Genomic DNA, 25146 nt, shown 5'->3' on the forward strand with positions numbered 1-25146 from the left:
TGTAGATTGTTGGTTTCAGACCAGAATGGGAGGTTGCTGACCAAAAGTTATTACCGTTTTATGCTGGATGTGAAAAGTCAGTTCCTATTAGACAGGTGTCCATAACCTAAGACACTCATAAGCAGTATCCATTTTGACAGTGGGAGCAGAGTAGCCGCACACTGAATGGACACGAAGGATGAATTGCTCTGTCAGCTCAAGTAGTGAACCCTACAGCTCAGCAGAGGCACATTGCCATCCCTGTGTTTGTATTTGTTCTGTAGATAGGCAGAGGACTTTAGGCTCCTGGGCTGCCATTCCTACACCTTTCACAAGCATTACATTCACTTTTAAAAATTGGACGATCAGCGCCTCAGCTGTTGTAAACTGATGTCGCTCCATTTAAGTCAATGGATGCCAATTTGTAGGAGGATCTGGCTGAAAGCTGAAGAGCTGGTAAAGCGTTAGCCATGGTGAATTCTCACCCAGCCTTGCAAGGATTATATATACAGTTTGCACTGGTTCATATGCTCTTTAGTTTCTATATGTTCCGTCTTGGTGAAAACTATGAGCTACAAATTGCCATGCCGATGATACCTAGTTGTACTGTATGTCATTCTCATGATAATTTGAAAGGGATAAGCAGTGTGTTATGACCTGAATATCAGAAATCCATATTAACATGACTCAGAATTGGCTGAGATTGAACCCAGGGAAGCCCAAATTATGCTGAAATCGGAGGAGAGCAGCATTTTCCTAGAAATTTTCAGAGCCATCTCAGAGGGCTAGTACTGTTTGGACTCTAGGCATAGCTCTAATAAAAACTGACATCTGTAACGTATGCCTCTTTGACATTGGGGTTGGATTACTACCGTCCTCTCTGTTGCGGGCTACCTGGGAGACTGATCCATTGCTTGCAGCTAGCACAGAATTCAGCAGCTTGATTGTTGGGGTGGCCAGAGGGGATTGTGCCTGCCTGCTGCTCAGATGACTTTACAGGCTGCCTGCACAGACACAGACTGAGTTTACGATTTTATTTTTGCAATATGATGCACTTAACAGAGTGGGTCCCAGTTTTCTTGCTAGAGCTGCTGTCCCATGTATCCCATATGAAAACAAAAGCAGTAGCAGCAACAACAACTAAAACCCTACAGTATTCTCTAGTAAAGACACATGGCCCTTTAACAGTACCATTGGAAGCTATTATGTTTGGGACAATTATTGTACAATACAGTACTGTTTTTATTTTTATAGCATGTGGGATGTATGCTGTCTCCCTCTAAAAATTGAGAGGAAGGGTATGTCTACACACGGATAAAAGCCCTGCAGCTGGCTGGATCAGTTAATTGGGGCTCACCGGGCTTGGGCTCCTAGGCCTGAAAAACTGCTTTGTAGATATTCAGGTTTGACCTGGAGTCTGAGATCCTGTGAGAGTGGAGGGTCAGGTTTATAAAGCTTTTATATCACAAGGCTTTCGTCACAGGACATTGAGTAGATTTTGTGTGATATACGTTGAGATTAAAAACAGAATTAAAAATTATCTTATAATTTAGTTTCTAATTTTTGTCAATGTGTTTCTGTGATACTGTTAGTGTACCACGTGCCATTAAGGTGGGGTGATACACTGAATATAAAATGTATTAGTTTGGTTGGCTAGTATTTTGCTAGGAATAACAATCTCTGTTCATATATTAGAAGGTAAACCTGATATGCGGAAGGTAGTTTCTGGGTGACAAGGAATAAATTAGTCTCAGTGCTTCAGAACACAAGATTGAGATAGTGGAAATAACTGGGTTCAAGAAGGCCACAGCTATATCAAAGTGATAGTATGAAAAAGATAAACAAACAATGTAGACAATGCAGCATAAGCACACTGATTTTTTTTAAATGGATTGGATTCATCAGCATAATAGGATAAGTATATGGAATTTACATTTCACACTAAAAGTACAAATTGATTCCACCAACCAACAGTTTAGTAGGACCACAGCAGGGATTGAAGCAGGGTATACTGTCCAGCAGTCACCAGCATTGGAAAAGATCCTAGAGGTCTGGGGCAAGGACTTACATTTCTGAAATAGGATTTGGATTAGTTTAGTGTAAACACCTCTTCTAGTCCCCCCAGGCTTGTTTACAGCACCTCAAAATGATCACAGATGTCAGTACCCAAAACCATGGGCCTGTTCACATTTACCACACCCTATCTGAATCCTATGCCATCCCCTCTACACCTTTCATGACTAGAGAAATTTAAAACATACACATTCAGTGCCAGTAAATTGCAACAGCGTGCAAATTATACTCGCTAGGTACTTGCATCTTTCAAGTGCCAAACTTATGCTGAAGCAATCATTTACAGTGGATGCCCTGAAATAGTTTCACCAGTTTGAAAGATTTTGCTAGTTCTAATGGAAAGCCCCATTTGAAACTGTTTTACATACAACCACTTCACCCCACTGATTAATTTTATTTGTTCAGTTTTAGAATTCCCTATTACCTTGATAAGGTATAATAACAAATTCTGTCACAGTTGTGATATTCCATGCATATCATAGAATCATAGAATATCAGGGTTGGAAAGGATCTCAGGAGGTCATCTAGTCCAACCCCTTGCTCAAAGCAGGACCAATCCCCAACTAAATCATCCCAGCCAGGGCTTTGTCAAGCCGGGCCTTAAAAATCTTCAAGGAAGGAGATTCTACCACCTCCCTAGGTAACGCATTCCAGTGTTTCACCACCTTCCTAGTGAAATACTGTTTCCTAATATCCAACCTAAACCTCCCACACTGCAACTTAAGACCATTGCTCCTTGTTCTGTCATCTGCCACCACTGAGAACAACCAAGCTCCATCCTCTTTGGACCCCCCCTTCAGGTAGTTGAAAGCAGCTATCAAATCCTCCCTCATTCTTCTCTTCTGGAGACTAAACAATTCCAGTTCCCTCAGCCTCTCCTCATAAGTCATGTGCTCCAGACCCCATATGGGGATAAACACACTGCATTAACTACTATGTGAAATAGGGATGGTCTTGTGATTCAGGCAGTGTACTAGGACCCAGTGTATTAGAACTTTGCTAGGCTTTCTCTGCAATCTTGGGCAATTCACTGAGTCTCTCTGCACATCTTGGTTCACACCTTTGGTTAGTACCATAACACAATTGCTAAATCCCTGTGTTTGCTTGGACTAGAGCCTAGATCCACAAAGGTACTTAGACTCCTAACTTCCATTGAAATCACATTGTACATGGAGCACATAATAATGGGGCCAAAAATATTGCCACGGCAAAATGTCATCAAGTCACGGTACAGTTGAAAAACTCTGAGACAATGGTGCCAGGATGACTGGTTCACAATGACAAATGACATGAACCCCACTGGCAGTATACGTTTGAGTATGCCACATGTCAGTTCTTTATACAGAGTGTTAATTACCCTAATGCTAGAGAAAAAAATCCCCTTTGTTTGACAGGCCAGTTTCCACGCAGACTAGAAGAAGACCTCTTTGCCTGTCTGTGTTCAAACAATCACAGCGCAATTTCAGTCTGGTGAACCCCTTCCAGTTTCAACAGACTGGAGGCTGTCATAGTTAATCAAATTTACTCTAATATTAAAATACTCAGAAAGATGGGAAAAGATATCACCAAATCATTGACCTTTTTTATTATTTTTTGTGTGTGTCTGCTCTGGTGCCACTGGATGCTGTTGTTTGGCTGTTCATCACATTCATCTCAGCAAGCAGAGGCAGAGCAGACCAGCATGGTTTCAGAAAACCACCTACTCATAGACTTTAAGGCCAGAAGGGACCATCATGATCATCAAACTGGGAGAACTTGCACCTCCAGATGCAGATTGACAGGTCAGTATAAATAGTTCCACTGCACTAGTCTCTTATTAATTCCCCCTAGTCTTATAGCAGCTAGAGAAATGCTCACTTGAAACCATAAAATCATGGCTCTCTGGGTCATCTAAGAGTGGTCACAGATGTGGTCAGCTGGAATTTTCAGTGGTTTGTCTGTTCTAGAGCGCCAAATGTAAGTTAATAAAAAACATAAGCAACAGAAAGTGTTTAGCTATAAGAGCCCTCCACACAAAAAACCTGATTATTATAGAACTAGCACTCCAAGGAATTCCATAAGCTAATCTTCATATCCTTCTCCAATACCAAGGAAAAACAAATGTCTTTCTTAAAAGAGCAACACAACTTAGAGACTGTAAACAATGGACCTTCACTATAGTTGGGAGAACTATATACTGAAAATTTGGGCAGGTACCTGTAGACAGTGTTCCCCTGCAGATTTGAGCAATATCTCTGCCTAGATCCTAGCAAGAATCTCTGCCTTTTTAGTCAGACTTAGAGTATCTCACTTTGATTCACAACGGATCACTCACTCATCAATGTGGCGAAGAAGACAATTCTGAGTGTGATAACGTTTTCTGCATGATGCCCAGAAAGCACGAAAGAAAACCAACAACAAAATTCCCTAGAACAAAACCAGCACTGTCCCAGGAAAGACTAATGTAACTCATTTTGATAAGACTATGCTGTAGGTATCCATAATTCACCTGGATGTGACATACATCATGCCCATTTCACAAGCATATTTATAAACAAAAAAATCTCATGAATCTGGAACCCGAAAACCAAGCAAATAAAGGTGTGCACCCAATTTAACATACAGTGAAGTAAGCACCCCTCTGTCATTCTGTGCCAGAATAAATTGTAATACCTGTTCGGAAGGAGAAAATCTACAGCGTGTGATGCTTAAACGTTCCTGAATGTTAAAGATGTTCACAAAACGTTATCACAAAACCATAAGGTGTTTGGGACCATTGACTGCTTCAGGAGAAGGTGCGGTCCTGGGGGAGGGGCCATCAGTTTCTAGACTGATGAAGAAATTCAGCAATTAGAATTCCAGGCCACATTTTGAGCTCTGAGTTGAAATGCTGCCACTAGAAATGAAAGCAAGTCATTCACCTTCCCAGAAATATGCCTAGCATGAAACTAGATATTACCTAACAGACAGTACAACCAAAAGAGTCTCAGCAGACATATTAATGAACTGGAGCATGCTGACTGTTTATGAGCAATTGCCACTACAGCCAGATTGTCGGAGTTGAACAAAACTCTGTTGTTTGCCAACTGCTGACCCCAAATGGTTATTACCATCAGCAGAGGGAAAAATTCCAAATACGTGATGTCTCTCCCTACCCTTGCCAAGAGCCATTTCAGTGACCACTGAGCTTCACACCAAGACCCCTTAAAATGCAAACGCTTTACTGAATGTCAAATCAGAATAAAGCTGTAGATCAAATGTAAAGGATGCCTTGACCAGCAACAACCCCCTTTATAGTGCTTGAAAAGTATCTTCTATATTTTCAAATCTGTATTAAACTATCCAAACTGACATGGATTTTTCTTCTCCCCTGCTCCCACTGTGGCCTGAGCTAATCTCTTATGTAGAATGCCTTGCCTAGAAATTTTACCTTTCTCATAGTCAAAATTCAAATAACCATCAACTTTGCAGCTGTTAACTTTCAGCCCTGACTTCGGTTGCCAGGCATCAGTTTTAGATCGGAATGCCCAGTCGAAAAGGGACCCTGGTGGCTCGGTGCTGACCGGGTTGTTAAAAGTCTGGTTGGTGGTGCAATGGGTCTAAGGCAGGCTCCCTGGCTCCACATGGCTCCCAGAAGCAGCCGGCATGTGTCTGCATCCCGAGCGTCGGCTCCACAGCTCCCATTGGCCATGATCCCATTGGCCAATGGGAGCTGCAGCATGGTGCCTGTGGGCACAGGCAGTGTGCACCGCACAGAGCTGCTTGGCCATGGTTCCCGGCTAATGGGAGCTGCGGAGCCATCTGCTTCCGGGAGCAGTGCAGAGCCAGGTCAGGCAGGGAGCCTGCCTTAGCCCTGCTGCGCCACTGCCAGGAGCACCTGAGGTAAGCGCCGCCCAACTGGAGCCCGAACCCACACCCCAACTCCATGCCCCAGGTCAGAACCTCCTCCCGCACCCTAACTCCCTCCCAGAGCCTGTACCCCAACCCGCTGCCCCAGCCCTGAGCCCACTCCCATACTCCAACCCCTTGGTCCCAGACAAGAGCCCCCTCCTGTGCCCCCACCCCAGACCCCAGTGAAAGTGAGTGAGTATGGGAGAGAGTGAGCAATGGAGGTAGGTGGGATGGAGTGGGCCAGAGGTGGGGCCTCAGAGAAGGGGCGGGGTAGGGCTGGGCCCTCAGGGAGGGGCAGGGCAGAGGCGGGGCAAGAGTGTTTTTTTTTTTTCAGTTAGAAAGTTGGCAATGCTAGCCCTGACCATAACATAACATTTAGAGCTTAGCAAAAGGTAAACTAGATTCCAACTCCTCAAAATCCATATATATCAGCTTAATTTTGATGGCCTTTTTATCTTGTCAAATGGAAATACCAGCTCTGTCTTGTCTGCCATTAACTTTGTTGGGGGGGGGGGGCGGGCCATGGAGCAGCATTCATGTCGCACTCCCTTCCAGTACCTGGCCCAGGCTGGGGGAAGTGAATGATCCAACCAGTGGACCAAGTTCGGTGATTAATCCTGGTCACGTGCCACCTGAGGCATGTTGCACATATGCTAAGAAGAAGATTAATTTTGTCAGCCACTAATGAGCAAACATTGTCAGCTAGTGACACTTTCCTGGTTCTGGTTAGGGCTGGATAAACAGTTCAGGAAAGAACGTGATTGCACCTAAATGGACATTTTATAGTAGGCAGTGGCACTCCTTTGTGAGTTCAGTTTTGGTTAATATAGCAATGTGATATCATGGCATTTGCAATAGGACACAACTGTCATCTTATCGAACCACCAGTCCAGATGTTTGCTGTACCTTGGTACCCTATAACCAGGGCAGAGATTATTTGGGTGAAAGTTTGCCAGATACTGTGGTTCATTTAGAATTATGCAAAACATTTATAGGAGTTTTGTCCTAACCTTGGAGCTGATCTTGAGAGATATTGAACATTTTGTGACTTCCGCTTTTACTTACACTGGAGTTTTAAGTGCTCGGCCCCATTGAAGATTAAGCCCATTTCTTTGTTTCAGGCTATGTGATTTTGCACACCCTGAGTTATGCAAAGTTACCACTGAATCTCTCATGTGTTCATATTATTTGTTGTTTTTATTGCAGTAGCACATAAAGAGCCAAACAGAGATTAGAGCCCTGTTATCCTAGGCAAATAACACAGACCATCCTCACCTCTGAAAGCTCACAGTCTAGAGTTTAAACAATATGCAACTGGTGAATAAGACAAATGGTGAGTGAGCTGAGAGGACAAAGTAACAGTAGAGACAAATGCATTTGCAAGTTAGTAATTGCAGGTGGTTACCAGCATGCATAACCAATACCAGAAGCTGATGATTTGTAGGCACAATGGCAAAGGCAAGTTAATGCTTTGTATCTGAAACCATTAACCAGCTCTGGTTTGTTCAGAACTGAGCCTTTTTTTAAAGGAACCTGGACAAAATATTGGGGTTTGTAACAGAACAGGGAGACATTTTTGCTGGGTTTCTGTTTTCGTGTTGCACATCTATAGGTAAAAGCCAAACCTATACATGACGGAGGTTGCTCATGTTTCAGTTCCGTACATACGAATGAACTTACCCTTTTCTTACTGTTACCACTTTAACTTACTCAGGAGAGAACCTCGACACATATTAGTAGGGTGGCTACCGCCGTGGATGCAGGCCATGCAGTGGAACAATCTGTCTTTGTGTCTTTACAAAACAGAATGGTCAGATTCCAGCAACCACTGGTAGAAGCCAGAAAACAGCTAGTCCGTACCGTTCTTTGGCATTGTGTGACAGTCTTACCAGAAACACAATCTTGGCTGCATGCTGTATCTGAGCAGAAGAAAACAAAGTCTATAAAAAAAAAGTCCCTAGTGTAAATATGCTCACTCTATAATATGCTAACACCCTGTTAACTAGAGAGATCTGATGATTATATTACTGAATAATGTTTCTCTCAAACAAAGCTCACTGTTGTAATGATTATTGTTTTGTCTCTGATATTTACATGGCAAAGATTTGTAAACCTGCTAAAACTTCCTGAATAAATAAATAGATTAGTCCCTTTCTGGTTACTGGTAAATGGTAGATGATTCAATATGATGATTATCCTATGCATATTTTAGGGATAAAGTCCAAAGTGTGAACTGTTGAGAATAAGAGCTCACTTCTTTGTCCAGAAAAATCTATTCTTTGATATTCTGGCTAATTATACTATGAAAGAAGGTTTACAGACAACAGATTTTATTTGTATTATATGACTTTCAAGACTCATTTCAAGCAGAGGAAGCCAGAACCCAAAACAATTCAGAAATTGAGCCTTGTATCTTTAAAACAATGGTATATTCCAAATGTATAAATAAAAAAAAAATCTGTTCACAAGAGGCCTACAATATATTTTTAACTCTTTATAGTGGTTGGATTTAGGGCTATATTCAATATTTATTGTAGGTGGGAACTTCCATCACGTAGGTAGTGTTGTTTGGATGAGATATTCATCAAGATTCTTTTTCTCCATTCTGTGATATATACATGGAAGTTAAAAATCTGAAGAGACTCTCTGGAAAGCATAGGGTTAGCCCTAGTATTCCCTATTTAATTCAAGCAAGTTCTAATGTCCATAACTACTGGTGGGTTTATAATAGCTACCCTTCCTAAAAAGACACTACATCTCTAGCATCTTACTCAAAATGTTGTAATGCACCTTGGGATATCTTTGGCTAAAACCACATTCTGTTCTATTCTCTTACTTACCTGGATTGTTGTCCTGTGTCCTGTCTAATTTGGGGCCAGATTTTCAGAAATGCTCAGCACCTGGCATTTTGAAAATCTGGCCTTTAATTATGCTTTCTCTTCAAGGAGGGAACCATTTCTTAATCTAGCTTTGTACAGTGCTGTGTACATTTATGGATAGATATTTTGTTCATTATTAATATTCTACATAAACATCCTTGGTGTGATTTTTAAAATTGATTATTTTTTTTCTTTTGTTTTTAAAAAGTATACCTTGGGCATCACTAAAAACAGGTGTATTATTTGCGGAGTTAAAAGTAGATATGAAAGCATGCAGACTCTTGTTCTGCTCATGCTTTTTGCACTTTCACTGTTCAGCTGAGAAACTCCAAACACAGACATCTTGGAATTACTGTACCTGACCAGTTATCAGATGACATGTCCTTCCTCCTTGAAACTTTGGTAGCCAGATCAAACACTAAGGGTATAAAACCTAGCAACTCTAGGAGGAAATATAACTTTTTTTTTATCAGAGCTAGGCAAGCACATTTTTGGCTCATAGTATTAGTAGAGAAAGTGCAGGAAGAGAGACTCTAGAAGTGGATGTGAACATGTCTTTCTTACTGAGCATCAATGATTGATAGAGCAACAGAAGAAAACATACCAGGGGCCTGATTCACCTTTGCTGATGCAGAGAAATGTAATTATAATACAAATATAATCATCATCATTTGTACACTGCCTTACATCAGCCAGGCTTTCTGGCCTATATGGGATTCATTACCACCAGAGAGGGCAGGCACAATTCCTTCCACTGCTCTCCATCAGGGTTACTGCCAGGGAAGCAACTTTAAATTTCGCTGGCAGATCTTTAGTGTCCTTTCAGGTGCAGGCTGCTGTGGAAATGTGCTGAATCAGCACATCACTGCACACCCACCCTGGGCTCAACACCTATTTTCTAGACAATGCCCCTGTCTTTTAGGTCTGGTCAGCCTGTGGACCCCTGATGGGGATAAAGGCTACAGCTGCTTTCTGCAGACAGAACCTCCCCCACTGATAGACTTTCTATTGGTGGAGGTTTCTGTCTTGGTCTAGAGAGACAGAGAGAGGAACTCTTTGTTGGAGCTGCTAGGAAAAATTCAGGCAAAATATTTTTTCATCAGAATCTGCTGATTCATTGAAATCAAAATGTTTTGTGGAGATGGTTCAATTTCAATTACGTTCCAACAGAATACAGGCAGAGGGGAGACGGAACTCCAACTGCCAGGTTCTGTCAGAAACCTGCCTGGTTTAATGGCTAGCCTGCCCACCCAGCAGCTTGGTGGTCCACCTGCCAGAAAGCTTTGGGGTCAGATACCTCAGGGCTTCCAGGGTTCATGGCTCTGGGGCAGCCCATCAGACAGGCTGCCCTGGAGCTGGGGCTCCATTTCTTTTTGCAGAGAATTTCAAAATGTTTGGTTTTAGCTTCCGTTTGGAACGATACCAAATTTAGAAATGTTGAAATGCTCCACTAAATGAAAATCCCTTTCTCCCCACTGCTGTAGTAGCTGTCTTGAATCTGTTGTTTGAATACAGACAGGTGGGAAGAGTGCTCTATAACATGTTTTCCATAACATGTTTGTGATGATTTTTAATAATAATATAGAACCGTCCATCTGAGGCTCTAATATCAAATATAGAACACAGGTCTCCTGACTGCCTATCCTGGGATATCTCATGTACTTATCACACAGACTCAGTCTGCTGAGACAGCTTCTCTTTTGTCACCCTCTCCTGCAGTCCCCTTTCAATCTTCCTGAACGCCTAGACTGACGCACCTGAATGCTTCAGTTCCATATTGAAACATGAAAGAGAATGAACCAGAATGTGGGCTGATGAAACTCTGCAGTGATGGATTGCACGCACTCTATCCACCACTCTAAGATGCTCAGTTATTAATGTGTGAGCATGCACAGCGGTGGATTTTTCATGGGGCTCTGTTTTTCAGTTTACAAATTGTCAGCAAACAGACTTGGATTTTTACACGTGTATTCATTGGGTCAGATTCTCAGCTAGTATAAATCGGCACAGCTCTATCCGTGATGCTGATTTACACCAACTATGAATCTGTCCCATTTGGCCTGATCCAAAGCCCATGGAAATCAGTGGAATCTTTCCATTGATTTGAACAGGCTTTGGTGCATGAATTCTTAACAAAATTGTCATGCCTGCCTCTTTCAGCCTATGGGCTATTCATGAATTATTTGCTTTGGCGATTTGTTGTTCTTGGTGTTTCTTCTAATTGACACGATTGGAAGTTTATCCAGTACAAAAATTATGTTAAGAGAACATTAAAGATGCACAGTTAGGCTGTGTCTACATTATCCCTTTTTCCTTACAAGATTCCTGCTGTTAACTCCACTTCAGCTCCTTCAGTGATGGCTTTAATACAGACAAGGACCTGGCATCTACCATTGTTTTTACCATCATATTGTCTAACTCCTGATCAGAGCAAGTCTAGATGACACAATGCTAAAAATACTTAGGGCTAGCAATCCTACTGTTGCTATCAGCAGTGGAATTGCACTGTGGGGAGTAATGATGGAATATTTTAAGGAGAAAAAGGCTAGTGTAGACAAAGACTTAGGCCTGGTGTACACTACAAGTTTAGGTCGAATTTAGCAGCGTTAAACACATGTATCGAATTAAGCCTGGACATGTCCACACGACAGAGCCCTTTTTTTCGACTTAAAGGGCCTTTTAAACCGGTTTCTTTACTCCACCTCTGACGAGGGGATTAGCGCTAAAATCGGCCTTTGCGGGTTGGATTTGGGGTAGTGTGGATGGAATTCGACGTTATTGGCCTCCGGGAGCTATCCCACAGTGCTTCATTGTGACCGCTCTGGACAGCACTCTCAACTCAGATGCACTGACCAGGTAGACAGGAAAAGCCCCGCGAACTTTTGAATTTCATTTCCTGTTTGCCCAGCGTGGAGAGCACAGGTGACCACGCAGAGCTCATCAGCACAGGTAACCATGATGGAGTCCCAGGATCGCAAAAGAGCTCCAGCATGGACCAAACAGGAGGTACAGAATCTGCTCGCCATATGGGGAGACGAATCAGTGCTAGCTGAACTTCGTAGTAGTAAACGAAATGGCAAAATATTAGAAAAAGTCTCAAAGGCCATGAAGGACAGAGGCCATAACAGGGACGCACAGCAGTGCCGCGTGAAAATTAAGGAGCTAAGGCAAGCCTACCACAAAGCCAGAGAGGCAAACGGAAGGTCTGGGGCAGAGCCACAAACATGCTGCTTCTACGTGGAGTTGCATGCCATGCTAGGGGGTGCAGCCACCACTACCCCAACCGTGTGCTTTGACTCCATCAATGGAGAATCACGCAACAGGGAAGTGGATTCGGGGTACGAGGAAGATGATGATGAAGACAATGAAGATAGTTCACAGCAAGGAAGCGGAGAAACCGGTTTCCCCAACAGCCAGGATATGTTTATCACCCTGGACCTGGAACCAGTAACCCCTGAACTCACCCAAGGCGTGCTTCCAGACCCCGAGGGCACACAAGGGACCTCTGGTGAGTGTACCTTTGTAAATATTACAGATGGTTTAAAAGCAAGCGTGTTTAATGATTAATTTGCCCTGGCAATCGCGACCAGTACAGCTACTGGAAAAGTCTGTTAACGTGTATGGGGATGGAGCGGAGATCCTCCAGGGACATCTCCAGAAAGCTCTCTTTCATGTACTCCCAAAGCCTTTGCAAAAGGTTTCTGGGGAGGACTGCCTTATCCCATCCGCCATGGTAGGACACTTTACCACGCCAGGCCAGTAGCACGTAGTCTGGAATCATTGCATAACAAAGCATGGCAGCATATGGTCCCGGTGTTTGCTGGCATGCAGACAACATCCATTACTTATTTCTCTTTGTTATCCTCAGGAGAGTGATATCATTCACAGTCACCTGGTTGAAATGGGGTGATTTTATTAAGGGGACATTCAGAGGTGCCCGTTCCTGCTCGGCTGAACAGAAATGTTCCCCACTGTTAGCCACGTGGTGGGGGGGACGGGTGAAGTGATCATCCCAGAGAATTGGGTGGTGGTGGGGGGGGATAGTTGGGTTTGTGCTGCATGTTACCCGGAAACCGCAGCCCCTCCTTTTACATTGCAAACCCATTTTAAATGGCCAACCCAACGGGTGCTTGGTATGGGAAATGAGGGCGCTACTGTTTGAAACCATTCCCACATGTTAAGAAGGTTTAAAAAAGCCAAAAGACTGTGGCTTACCATGGCTGCCTCCAAACCGAAATCTGTTACCTGGCACTGCATGAGTGATCTCTCACACCAAACCGGCAGGCCCTCAATATAAGAGGAAAAATGCGACCTTGTAATGAAAGCACATGTGCTGTGTAATATGAACAGCAAAATTTAATGTTAAAGAGTGTACCCATTGTTCTCTAAAATGTCTTTTTTAACCACCTCTCCCTTCCCCTCCACCAGCTGCAAATGTTTCTCCTTCACAGAGGCTAGTGAAGATTAGAAGGAGAAAATGGCAGACTCGGGATGATATGTTCTTGGAGCTCCAGATGTCCTCCCTCTCTGACAGAGCACAGCAGAATGCGTGGAGGCAGTCAATGTCAGAGTGCAAAAAGGCACAATATGAACGAGAGGAGAGGTGGCGGGCTGAATTGCAGGCTGAAGAGAGCAAGTGGCGGGCTGAAGAGGATAGGTGGCGTCAGCTTAATGACAGAAGGCAAGAGTCGATGCTCTGGCTGCTGGAGCATCAAACTCGTATGCTCCAGTGTATGGTTGAGCTGCAGGAGCAGAGACCGCCGCTACAGCCCCTGTGTAACCAACAGCCCTCCTCCCCAAGTTCCATAGCCTCCTCACCCAGACGCCCAAGAACACGGTGGGGGGGCTTCCGGCCACCCAGTCACTCCACCCCAGATGATTGCCCGAGCATCAGAAGGCTGTCCTTCAATAAGTGTTAAAGTTTTAAAGTTTTAAACTACAGTGTGTCCTTTTCCTTCCCTCCTCCCCCACCCCTCCCGGGCCACCTTGGCAGTTATCTCCCTAGTTGTGTGATGAATTAATAAAGAATGCATGAATGTGAAGTAACAATGACTTTATTGCCTCTGCAAGCGGTGCTTGAAGGGGGGATGGGAGGGTGGTTAGTTTACAGGAAAGTAGAGTGAATCGGGGTGGGGTGGGGCGGAGGGTTCATCAAGGAGAAACAAACAGAAGTTTCACACCGTAGCCTGGCCAGTCACAAAACTCGTTTTCAAAGCTTCTCTGATGCGCACCGTGCCCTGCTGTACTCTTCTAACCGCCCTGGTGTCTAGCTGCGCGTAATCAGCGGCCAGGCGATTTGCCTCAACCTCCCACCCTGCCATAAATGTCTCCCCCTTACTCTCACAGTTATTGTGGAGCGCACAGCAAGCAGCAATAACAATTGGAATATTGGCTTCGCTGAGGTCTATCCGAGTCAGTAAACTGCGCCAGCGCGCTTTTAAACGTCCAAATGCACATTCCTATCCTATCCTATCTCCTAGAACTGGAAGGGACCTTGATAGGTCATCGAGTCCAGCCCCCTGCCTTCATTAGCAGGACCAAGTACTGATTTTGCCCCAGATCCCTAAGTGGCCCCCTCAAGGACTGAACTCACAAACTACCATTCGGCACTTGCTCAGCCTATAGTTGAACAGGTCCTGACTACTGTCCAGGCTGCCTGTGTACGGCTTCATGAGCCATGGCATTAAGGGGTAGCTGGGTCCCCAAGGATAATGATAGGCATTTCAACATCCCCAACGCTTATTTTCTGGTCTGGGAAGAAAGTCCCTTCCTCCAGCTTTTGAAACAGACCAGAGTTCCTGAAGACGCGAGCATCATGTACCTTTCCTGGCCATCCCACGTTGATATTAGTGAAATGTCCCTTGTGATCCACCAGGGCTTGCAGCAGCATTGAAAAGTACCCCTTGCGGTTTATGTGCTCGGTGGCTTGGTGCTCCGGTGACAAGATAGGGATATGGGTTCTGTCTATCGCCCCACCACAGTTTGGGAATCCCATTGCAGCAAAGCCATCCACTATGACCTGCACGTTTCCCAGAGTCACTACCCTTGATATCAGCAGGTCTTTGATTGCGTTGGCTACTTGGATCACAGCAGCCCCCACAGTAGATTTGCCCACTCCAAATTGATTCCTGACTGACCGGTAGCTGTCTGGCGTTGCAAGCTTCCACAGGGCTATCGCCACTCGCTTCTCAACTGTGAGGGCTGCTCTCATCCTGGTATTCTGGCGCTTCATGGCAGGGGAAAGCAAGTCATAAAGTTCCATGAAAGTGCCCTTATGCATGTGAAAGTTTTGCAGCCACTGGTAATCGTCCCACACCTTCAACACGATGCGGTCCCACCAGTCTGTGCTTGTTTCCCGGGCCCAGAATCGGCGTTCCACGGCATGAACCTGCCCCAGTAATACCATGATTTGCACATTGCTGGGGCCTGTACTTTGTGAGAGGTCTATGTCCATGTCAATTTCCTCATCACTCTCGTTGCCGTGCTGCAATCGCCTCCTCGCCTGGTTTTGCTTTGGCATGTTCTGGCTCTGCATATGCTCCAGGACAATGCGCGTGGTGTTCATAGTGCTCATAATTGCCGCGGTGATCTGAGCGGGCTCCATGATCCCAGTGCTATGGTGTCTGGGCTGAAAAAAGGCGCGAAACTATTGTCTGATGGAGGGAGTGAGGGAGGGAAGGGCGAGTGACGACATGGCTTACAGGTACAGGGAATTAAAATCAACAAAGGTGGCTGTGCATCAGGGAGAAACACAAACAACTGTCACACAGAATGGCCCCCCCTGTGACAAGATGGTCGATATAGTATGGTGGGTCCTGCACTTTTCTTGGTGGTGGGGGGCTAAAATACCACCCCTTACCCCTGCTCTTGGGCACCGAGGGCCCCACTAGTGGCCCAGCAAGGTGGTAAAGGAGGGAAGCGGGGGAGGGGTCTGGGTTTGCTCCTCACTTTGAGTCCCAGCCCCTCTCAACCCCTGCAGGTTCTTACCCTCTTCTCCCTTGGGTGGGGTACCTTCAGTCCTTAAACGCTGGGGGAGGGAATGTCCCTCCCCTGCTGGGGCAGGGTCTCCCTTACGCCGGTTTTCTGTTCCTCCAAGTCTAACAGCACACCTCCAAACTCCAGTCCTCTCTCCTTCCTCCTTCCCCCTGACTGCCTGAAGCAGGGGGTTTTATTAGGTTTCTAACAGGACCTTAATTGATTACAGGTGCTCCAATTAACCTGTAGCAACCCTCCCTAGTCTACAGGGAACCACGCCTTAATTAACCTAGAGTTTATATACTTCCCTTCTACCACTTCCCACTGCTCCCTGGCCCTCCTGTATCACACCCCCAAAGATTGAACTCAAAACCCTGGGATTTCATGGAGGGAGGGGGAAGCAAATGAATACAGAACAAATCTGGTCCATCTATTTTTTACATCTTAAGCTGGCAGCAGACGGTGCAGCATGACTGATAGCCATTGGCATCTTCTGGGTGCTTGGCAGAAGATGTTGTACTACGACTGCTAGCCATCATTATCTAGATGGTTCAATAGGACTGCCGGCAGGACTGAGTCTCCAGAAGACAAAACATGTCTGCCCAGGTGCCTCTGACTGAACTCACTGAGGAATATGACGATGACGGATATCAATTGTAATACACCATCCACTGCCAAAAGGCAAGGAGCTGCTGCTGTATAGCAATGCAGCCCCACGTCTGCCAGCACCCAGATCGCCGATGACGGCTGCCAGTCATACTGCACCGTCTACTGCCAAAAGGCAGTTAGCTGCTGCTGTGTAGCAATGCAGTACCACATCTGCTGGCACCCAGATGACATATGGTGACGGGGAGCTGAGCTGAGCGGGCTCCATGCTTGCCGTGGTATGTTGTCTGCACAGGTAAACCAGGTAAAAAGGCGCAAATCGATTGTCTGCCGTTGCTCTGATGGAGGGGGAGGGGCCTGACAACATGTACCCAGAACCCCCCGCGACACTGTTTTTGCATCATCAAGCATTGGGATCTCAACCCAGAATTCCAATGGGCGGCAGAGACTGCAGGAACTGTGGGATAGCTACCCACAGTGCAATGCTTTGGAAGTCGACGCTTGCCTCGGTACTGTGGATGCGGTCCGCCGACTTAATGCACTTAGAGCATTTTATGTGGGGACACACACAATCAACTGTATAAAACCGATTTCTATAAAACCGGCTTCTATAAATTCGACCTAATTTCGTAGTGTAGACATACCCTTAGTATGCAGCTGTCAGGAAATGCCGGAGGAGAGATTTTTTGATGTAGGCACTGTAATGGGATTCAGGAAATATCACTTCAATTCCTAGCTCTTCCCCAGACTTCCTGTGTGACTTTGGACCAGTCACTTAGTCTCTCTGTGTCTCAGCTCTCCAGGTGTAAAACCAGCATGATACTAGTTCTCCACCCCACAGAGATGTCCAGATGATACATTCATTAATGTTTGTGAGGTGTTCAGATGCTGCAGTGAGAGGGATTTGCAAAAGTGCCTACGTGACTTAAAGAGCCCCAGTCCCATCTTCATCACTTAGGGGCTTTTGAAAATCCCACCTAGTGAAAGTTTCTGCAAACGGGTTTAGGATGAAAACTAATATGGATCCTTAAATATCACACTTCTGCTATAAAACAGTAACTAGATATGAGTATTACATAAAAAACCCACAACATTCCCTAAACGCTTGTGTAAACAAAACTACACTCATACAAATGACCATATGACTGCAAACCAAAAAGCACAGAAACATGGATAGATCCATCCACTAAATGTTCATCAACATTATTGTGCATTATTCACTCAGGTCTAATTGTTTGTTTTGATAGTATCCCTTTAAAGTAGATTTTAAATAAAAAGGAACTTTGTGTTTTTAATTTTTACATTTGATAAATTGGAACAAAACTATGGATGTCAGCAGCAACTTGTTTTACCTTTACGTGTTTTCCAGTTGGTTTTTGCTGACATCAGTACATTTACAATCATTACACATCACTTGTCTCAGGATAGGTTTAGTGCAGTAATTTTATGAACCTTACTCCTCTGCTATCAAGAAATTATTACACTAATGTTCTAAGGACTGATCTGCGTAATATCTGAAATATGAATATAAGCAACATGTGGTATCAAAATAAACATCAAACAGCTTCACAGTTTCAAAGAGCTAAGCACTGGTTTACAGGTATTTAGACATGTGAGCAAGACTATGTTTCTCAACCTGTGAGTTCCTTATTCAGTAGTAACTGTGGCATTGCACTGTAAAATAGCACTGTGAGTCTCAGCCACAGTATAATAAAGACCCCTACTGGCAATGTAACATTCTGGGCTTCGGCTAGGGTGACCAGACAGCAAATGTGAAAAATCGGGACGGGGGTGGGGGGTAATAGGAGCCTATACAAGAAAAAGACTCAAAAATCGGGACTGTCCCTATAAAATCAGGACATCTGGTCACCCTAGCTTCGGCAGCCCTGACCACTCCCCCAGCATGCCCCTAAAACAGGGGCTGCATAGAGGGGGTGCTATAGCGCGAGCTATGCTGGCTTCACGCTGCCCCTGCTTTAGGAGTATTCCCCCAGGGGTAGTTAATCTATTTTTGTGCCCCTTTATGGTGGCTGATTTGCAGAGTCTACAATTGGGCCTTTCATTGAAGGGAATGCAAGGAAGTTATTGCCTCAGATCATCACAAAGGATCAAAGACTTTTAATCAAAAAGCTATGGGGGGGGGGAACCCTATGTGTAACCCTCAGAGAAAGGACAGAGACAGCAAAGACAGCATCCCGCTATGTAACAACCTGTCACCAGATCAGGAATGGACACTAATGACAAGTGGACACGGGGGATAAAACCCAAAACACAGTGTGAAGCCCATCCTGGGCAGATCACACCTACTTCTGACAGATACCTGAGGGGTCTGTTTCTTTTACACTGTGACAAAATTGCCTAGCTCATTATGCTAATAAAGTATCATTGAGCTGAACTGTGTCGTGCAGAACATAACATGCCATGTGGTTGAATCCATCACTCCACCTTATAAATGCTGCCACTATATTTCAGGAACATCACAATCCACAACAAAATAACTCACTTCTTCTTCAGGGGAAATAAGGTTGTTTTGACAAAACAAAACTTTTTGCATGCACATTAAGTATAGCTTTTCCCTAGGAATCACTTTGTTTACAATTTTTTTGTCATTCTGTTCAAATGGAAACAATGAATGCATCAGTGCCTAAGAAACGGAGGAAACTTGCTTTTGGAAATGTACATTTTAATGTCTTTTTATTATGTTGTTTTTCCTCCCTATTTTCACTGTCCATTGTGGATGAATTGCAGTGCAATGCATCATTTCTTTAAGAGTTTACCCATAAAAAGAAGGAGGAGGGTGAAAGCAAATGGTATATACTAAAAGAAAAATAGCTTTCCTAAGACCTTAATAGCTACCGCTTGTGTGCAGCCCTCAGTTTGCTCCGCTCCGCAGATTAACTTTAACCTTCGGTAGAGCATCCCCAAAGACCAGAACGTATTTTTGGTTGTTAAACAAATGAAGGATTTGACACGTTTTCACCATTGTTTCAGAAAACGAAATGAAATGGTTTCAAAATGAAAGCCACACATCCTTTCAGTTGTCTAAAATGCCAGGGACAGTTGTTGTAACTCAGAAGCTAACTGTGTGGTGATTTGTCACTCCCTTGGCTTTCCTGCTTGTTTTACTTTCCCCATTTTAACATTTTACTTACTTTTCCTGTTATTCTTTACATTCTTTTTTCTCTAGTGTCTCTCTGTGCTCATGAAGATTAAGTGACTTGCAGCAGTGGACGTGTGTCTTTTGGGAGGTTTTCTCTGTGTGCGTTCACAGGCCAGATGCATTCAGACAACTGCAACAAAAGCTCTCCTGTGCCAAAGACATTGCTGCTGCGACCTGGAGGAAGAACCATCTGTAGGGGTGACAATTCAATTCCCGAACCTGCTCAGCTCTGACCTTGCGTAAGTGCAGCTCCTGAAACATGTCACATTATGATGTGGGTTGTTTTGTGTTATGGGTATTTCGTGCTCCGAAAATAATTTTACGTGGAATCTCCCAGCATTCGAACAAGAAGTGAAATGTGAGGGCTTTGAGATAAGCAAAGAGTGGCTGAGATGCAGTGGCTTAACAAAGCTGCTATTGGTTCAGGCAGAGGGAGAATTCCTCCTGCTCACCTGGAAGCATTTGCCATAAGGATCACTGTTTGGGTTTCAGCTGAAGTCATGTCCAGTGCAAATACACAGTAAATATACTCCTAAATATATAAATGGGTCCTCACCAGTGGTCAACACTTACATCTAATTATGACAGCTTAAATGGCTCTGTGTTAAGATTTGCACAAGACACTGTGTGTGGCATCTCATTTTGGCATTACTAATGGTTGGAACTTGGATTGCGGGCAAAGGTTGGAAGATAACTATCATTTATTTCCAGTCTGACCTCTGGTCCTTTCAGGGATTTCAATTTGGCTTTAAGGTTTGGAATCTAAGTAAATGACAAAACCCACTTGTTTTTGTCTCTGGACTTTTTCTAATAATTTCTTCTTTTCTTATAGGCCAGATCTACAGCAATCTGGGTATTTTACTTTTGCAGATGGACAGTGATATCTAACTGTTTATTTGTATGCACACCTACCTAATTTGCTCGCACAATCATAATTGCATCCACAATTGCACACACACATTTTTTTTCCAATTAGGCCATGATTTCTCTGAAATGTGGGTTCCAGAAGAATGTTCCAAATAACATGATATTCACATCATTTTATTTTCATTATTCAGACTCATGCCTTTCTCTACCTGTAGAGCTAGTTGAACTATTCATTGCAAATAAATGATCTGACAAATGTAGCTTTTTTCAGTTTACAACTTGTTTCCAAATTGACTCTGATTTCTATTAATGTATTTGTTATTTGCAAGTGTCCATCAATTTGCTGGAACAATTTTCAACCTCTGGTTTGTTTGCACACTATTTGCTTTGACTATTCATGGTCACCTAAGTCACATAGTATTATTTTCCTTTTCTAACTGGTGACAGACATTTTAAACAGGAAAATAATGAATGCTGAAAAACAAATTTTTTGAATATCGAATACTGTTGTTGATGCACAAATATATACTTCCCAGTCAAATACAGGTATTCATACGAATTCCTCAATCACTGTAAAATAGTCCATTTGCACAAGTATTTGTGACTAGCAAATGAAAAAGTGCTAGAACATGGTATAATCAAATATGGTCATAATTCAAATGTTTTACATAGGTGCTTTTTATTATTCTGCCAGCTTTTCGTTCCACTCAATGAATGGGTTAGTTGCGCGAGACTACTCTAGTGTCTAACTAGGATCTGGCAGACATAATTTGCCATGCTGTAGGATTTCCTCTTACATGCAGCTCCTGGAAGGGGGAGCAAATATAAGGCAGGCAAAGAATGACTTACAGGTCAGACAAGCTGAGTACAGCGTCTCTTGGCTCAGTTGTCTTTTGCTCAGTTGAACTTTGACCATTGATCACACCATTGTGTGGGTTGAGTCTCTGCTATGGTAATGAGTAGGACATGGAGACAGTATAATGGGGTGGGAGGAATCCAATAACAAGTTATGGCCACATTAGTTGTTACCCAGCAGCTTGCAGACATAAGAAGAGATGTATCCACTAAGCCACTCAGACTCTTCCCTTTTGATATTTTTTAGCTCTAGGCCTGCAACTATACTTACACGTCTAGACACCATGAAAAGGCAAGCATAAAATTACTCCTACATTTAAGAAATTATTTTTGTAACAGGTATGATCTTTGTTACCTTTAAACTAATTAGAGCTCCAAGGAAAGTTGAAGAGTAATGAAAATAGATGGAGCGCTGTATGCTGACAGAAGACTACTTTTACAACAGACAAATCTGACAAGGACAGCAGAGAGATGCGGAGGGAAAAACAGCTATTATTTACACTTGAATGCTCAGCAAAATCATGAGACAATGGGAGTGTTTTAAACTTCTTCTCTACAGTACACGCAGTATAATCATTAACACAACCATGCTGCAAAAGAAAATATTAATGAGCTTCATGGATGATGATATTTGTATAGCTGCATTAGCAATGCTAAGCTCAAGCTTGCAAACACTGGCATGTCTACAGGGCTCCATGGACAGGCCTGGGAAATAGGGGATCTCTTCCTGGCTTCTGCAGCTTACTGCGTGCTGGAGCAAGGTCAGACAGTCTGACACAGCCCCGACTGGTTAGCTAGGCGCAACCTGCATTTGCTGAACAGCAAAGCTCATCTTTCCTCTCAGGCAGGTGCATGCCAGGGGATTTGGGATGGCTAGTTGTGGGGTATTATTATTTATGGTGGGTTGTTAACTGCTAAATGGGCCATTTGGGATGCTAAATGGGCTCTATTGTCAGGCATCCTTGGGTGGTACAGCCTTTTGATTTGTATGTTTAATATTTATACACGTGCCTGGAACTCGGTTAGGTGCTTTTAATAAATCTAAGTAAATATAAATAAATAGCAATGACATTCTTATTGTTATTTAAGCTTCATCCCATCACTTTAAATGATTGCTTCTTCTCCAGCTCGCTTCCATAAAAGAAATGACTGAAGGAAAGCTAAATGCGCCAGAGAGCTGTGCTTGTCTAAAGACCTGTATCTTTCTCGGGCTCTCCCCTCTTCATTGTTTATATCATTAGGCAGTCTGAGCCCAGCCTGGTTTGGAGACAGCTGTTGATGACAGAAAAAGAGGGTGGGGGCTGCTCTCATGTTATACTGGCTCCCCCTTCAGTCCTCTCAATGCTAACAAGCCGCTTGCTACAGCTCTTCCAGTATTAACATCCAACTAATTTGCCTTCATCAGGAAATGATCTTTTACCACATGTGTACCATATCCCACTGCACACTCCACTGTAAAGTAGGAATAGGCTTGCAGACCTGCAGAAATGTTTTCTTGATCCCTGTCTGCTAGAGGTCATTTTTCCCCCATGAAGCATTTCAATGAAGACATTTTCATTTGCATCAAACTCTGTTTTGAGTTTTCATCAAAAATGGAACCCCTTCCTCCCCCCAATGTTGGTATTCAGTTGTTCAGCAAATACCTGCAACTAGATGAAAATGGACATTTTTTCCAGGAATATTTTAATTTACTGGAAAAGCTATTTTCTGGCCCCCCTCTCCCCCTGCCCGCAAAAGAAAAGTTTTGATGGGAAATTTTCAATCATCTCTATTGTCTAAAATGGCCGTGCATCCATGTTAAAGGTTTGAAAACAATCTTTAAACAGGGGTTAAACAAGGCATTTACTAACCAGACAAGGTTAGTGCAATTTTTAAAGCCCTGATGCAAGTAGTCCCATGGATCACTTAAGTGCCTATTCCTCCTCCTCATTGAAATCTATGACAAACCTTCCATTGGCTTCCATGGGGTAGAATCATGCCTCAAATCTGGAGCAGAGCAGCCATAACAGATGCAAACTCTCCTTACTCACCTCTCCCCACATAAACAGCCCCGCTTTCCAGCCCCCCTGCTGGTAAACCATGCGACATTTCTTTGAGAGCGGTGCTCTACACTACAGAGTTTTTATTTTTATATAAATCTAACATCACACTTATCCAAACAGACATAAATTTCATGAACCACAGATGTTGGATTGCCACGTAGTGTAGTCTGATCTGTAGATTATGAATAAGAATTCTCAGTTATCACTTTAAGGGTAGACAGGTTCTTGTCCCAAGATCAGGCCCCATATTATTAAAATTATTAATATATAGCTGGGAACTCCAATGTGCACGGGTGCAACACTCACACTATAGGAACTATTTTATATTTACACATGAATAATGTATTAATACATTTAGCAAAGTCACGCACACCCTAACTCAGTAAGGTAGATAGAGATGATACGGAAAGTACATCTGAACATCCATAATCACACCAGCCCTGGCAGAACAACCTGAAATGTTACCCATTATCTTCCTCATCACCTTCACCGTCCTCATTCGTTCATGTTTCTATGGTTGGCTGAGGTCATTATGGACACACTCCCCCCCTACACTCTACTTCCAGTTCCCCAAAACGTATGGGTTACCTAAGTTTATCTATGACAACGTTTGTAGCCCTCAAGCCTCATGCTAACTGCTGAAGCCAATGTCTTACAGGATACAAGCCTGTACGTTCCATGCATTACTGCTGAATATAATAAAGCAGAATATAATGCAAAGCAGTGAATATAATAGTGGTAAGCCCACTGGTCTACAGTAGGCTATACAGCAGTTAGTAGGAATCATATAGGCTTCTTCTAGAATTGTGGATGATACCTTTCTACAGCAGCTAGGTAGACAGGGATAAGCATGTTCATCTCTGTATGCATGCAAGGTAGAGAGCAAGAGTGATTATTCTATGAAGGCCTTCCCTCCCCACGCACAGCCCTGGTATGTCTCAGAACAGCAGTTTCTTTTATTCCAGTTGATTATCTCCTGGTTGAATCTCAGAAGAACCCTAGCAAACCACAAGCTTCACAGAGGATGCGAATTGCAACAGCAGCAGCAACAACAACAAAGTTCAACCAAACCTTTTAATGTGAGAGCTGTTTACATGTAAATATTTGTTAGGAAAGAGCCCCTGTAATCCTCTGCTGATGTGCCTGAATTCAACCCTTCCTCTGGGTATACTTTTTAATTCTGCAGCTGGAGTATTAGCAATATTAAACTGAAAATGTCACAGAATGTCAAGTCTGAAAATGTCACAGAGAAAAGGAAGGGGGAAAAAAAGAAAAGATGGTGACCCTGTACTATCGGCAGATGAAATAAATATGCCTCACTGGTACAGTACAGTGGTTTCTTGGTGGGTATAATTTTATACATTTTGCATCCTATTAATTTTCATGGCATCGATGGAGAAATATTAGAACAGTGAGAGTGCTGAAGACAAATTAACTCATCAATTACATGTATGGGACAGTGGAGACTGAGTTTATTTCACCATTTCCAATTGCAATAAAACTGTAATTACTTACTCGTGGAATCTTCATGGAAATCTGCATTCATTACCACTTAATTTGAAGTCAGTGACTGTTGTATACTTAACTTTTCTAGTATTTGATGCTTAGAACTAGGAGCTGGTTAGAATAAAGCAGCTGTCCCTGCCAGTCCCCACAGCAACATTTTTTCTTTGCTTGTCCAAACCAAATTTTGCCCAGGACACCATCAAGATTGGTTTGGATTTAAACAGCACAAAAAAGAAAGAAAAATGACTCATTTGTTCAAGGTCATTAATATCCTTCTCTCTGTGTGTGTGCGAGCGTGTGTCTGTCTTTCCCTCTCTCATAGTCATCAACTCAT

The 25146-nt window shown here is 43.4% G+C and overlaps 1 long non-coding RNA gene across 3 annotated transcripts in view; it reads left to right on the top strand.

Moving 5' to 3' along the window:
• The window catches only part of LOC135972267 (uncharacterized), a 197715-nt gene extending 175391 nt beyond the window's left edge, over positions 1-22324 (top strand). For 2 of the 3 annotated variants that reach the window (XR_010588693.1, XR_010588694.1), the window contains 2 exons: positions 19570-19781; positions 21635-22324. This is a non-coding gene — a long non-coding RNA (uncharacterized LOC135972267). Of the gene's footprint in view, positions 1-19569; positions 19782-20374; positions 21198-21634 lie in introns of those variants that run through there. The other variant, XR_010588695.1, reaches the window with a different exon arrangement.
• Positions 22325-25146: the final 2822 nt, after the last annotated feature.

This window comes from Chrysemys picta, chromosome 6 (assembly GCF_011386835.1).
Source record: "Chrysemys picta bellii isolate R12L10 chromosome 6, ASM1138683v2, whole genome shotgun sequence".
Lineage (NCBI taxonomy): Eukaryota > Metazoa > Chordata > Testudines > Emydidae > Chrysemys > Chrysemys picta.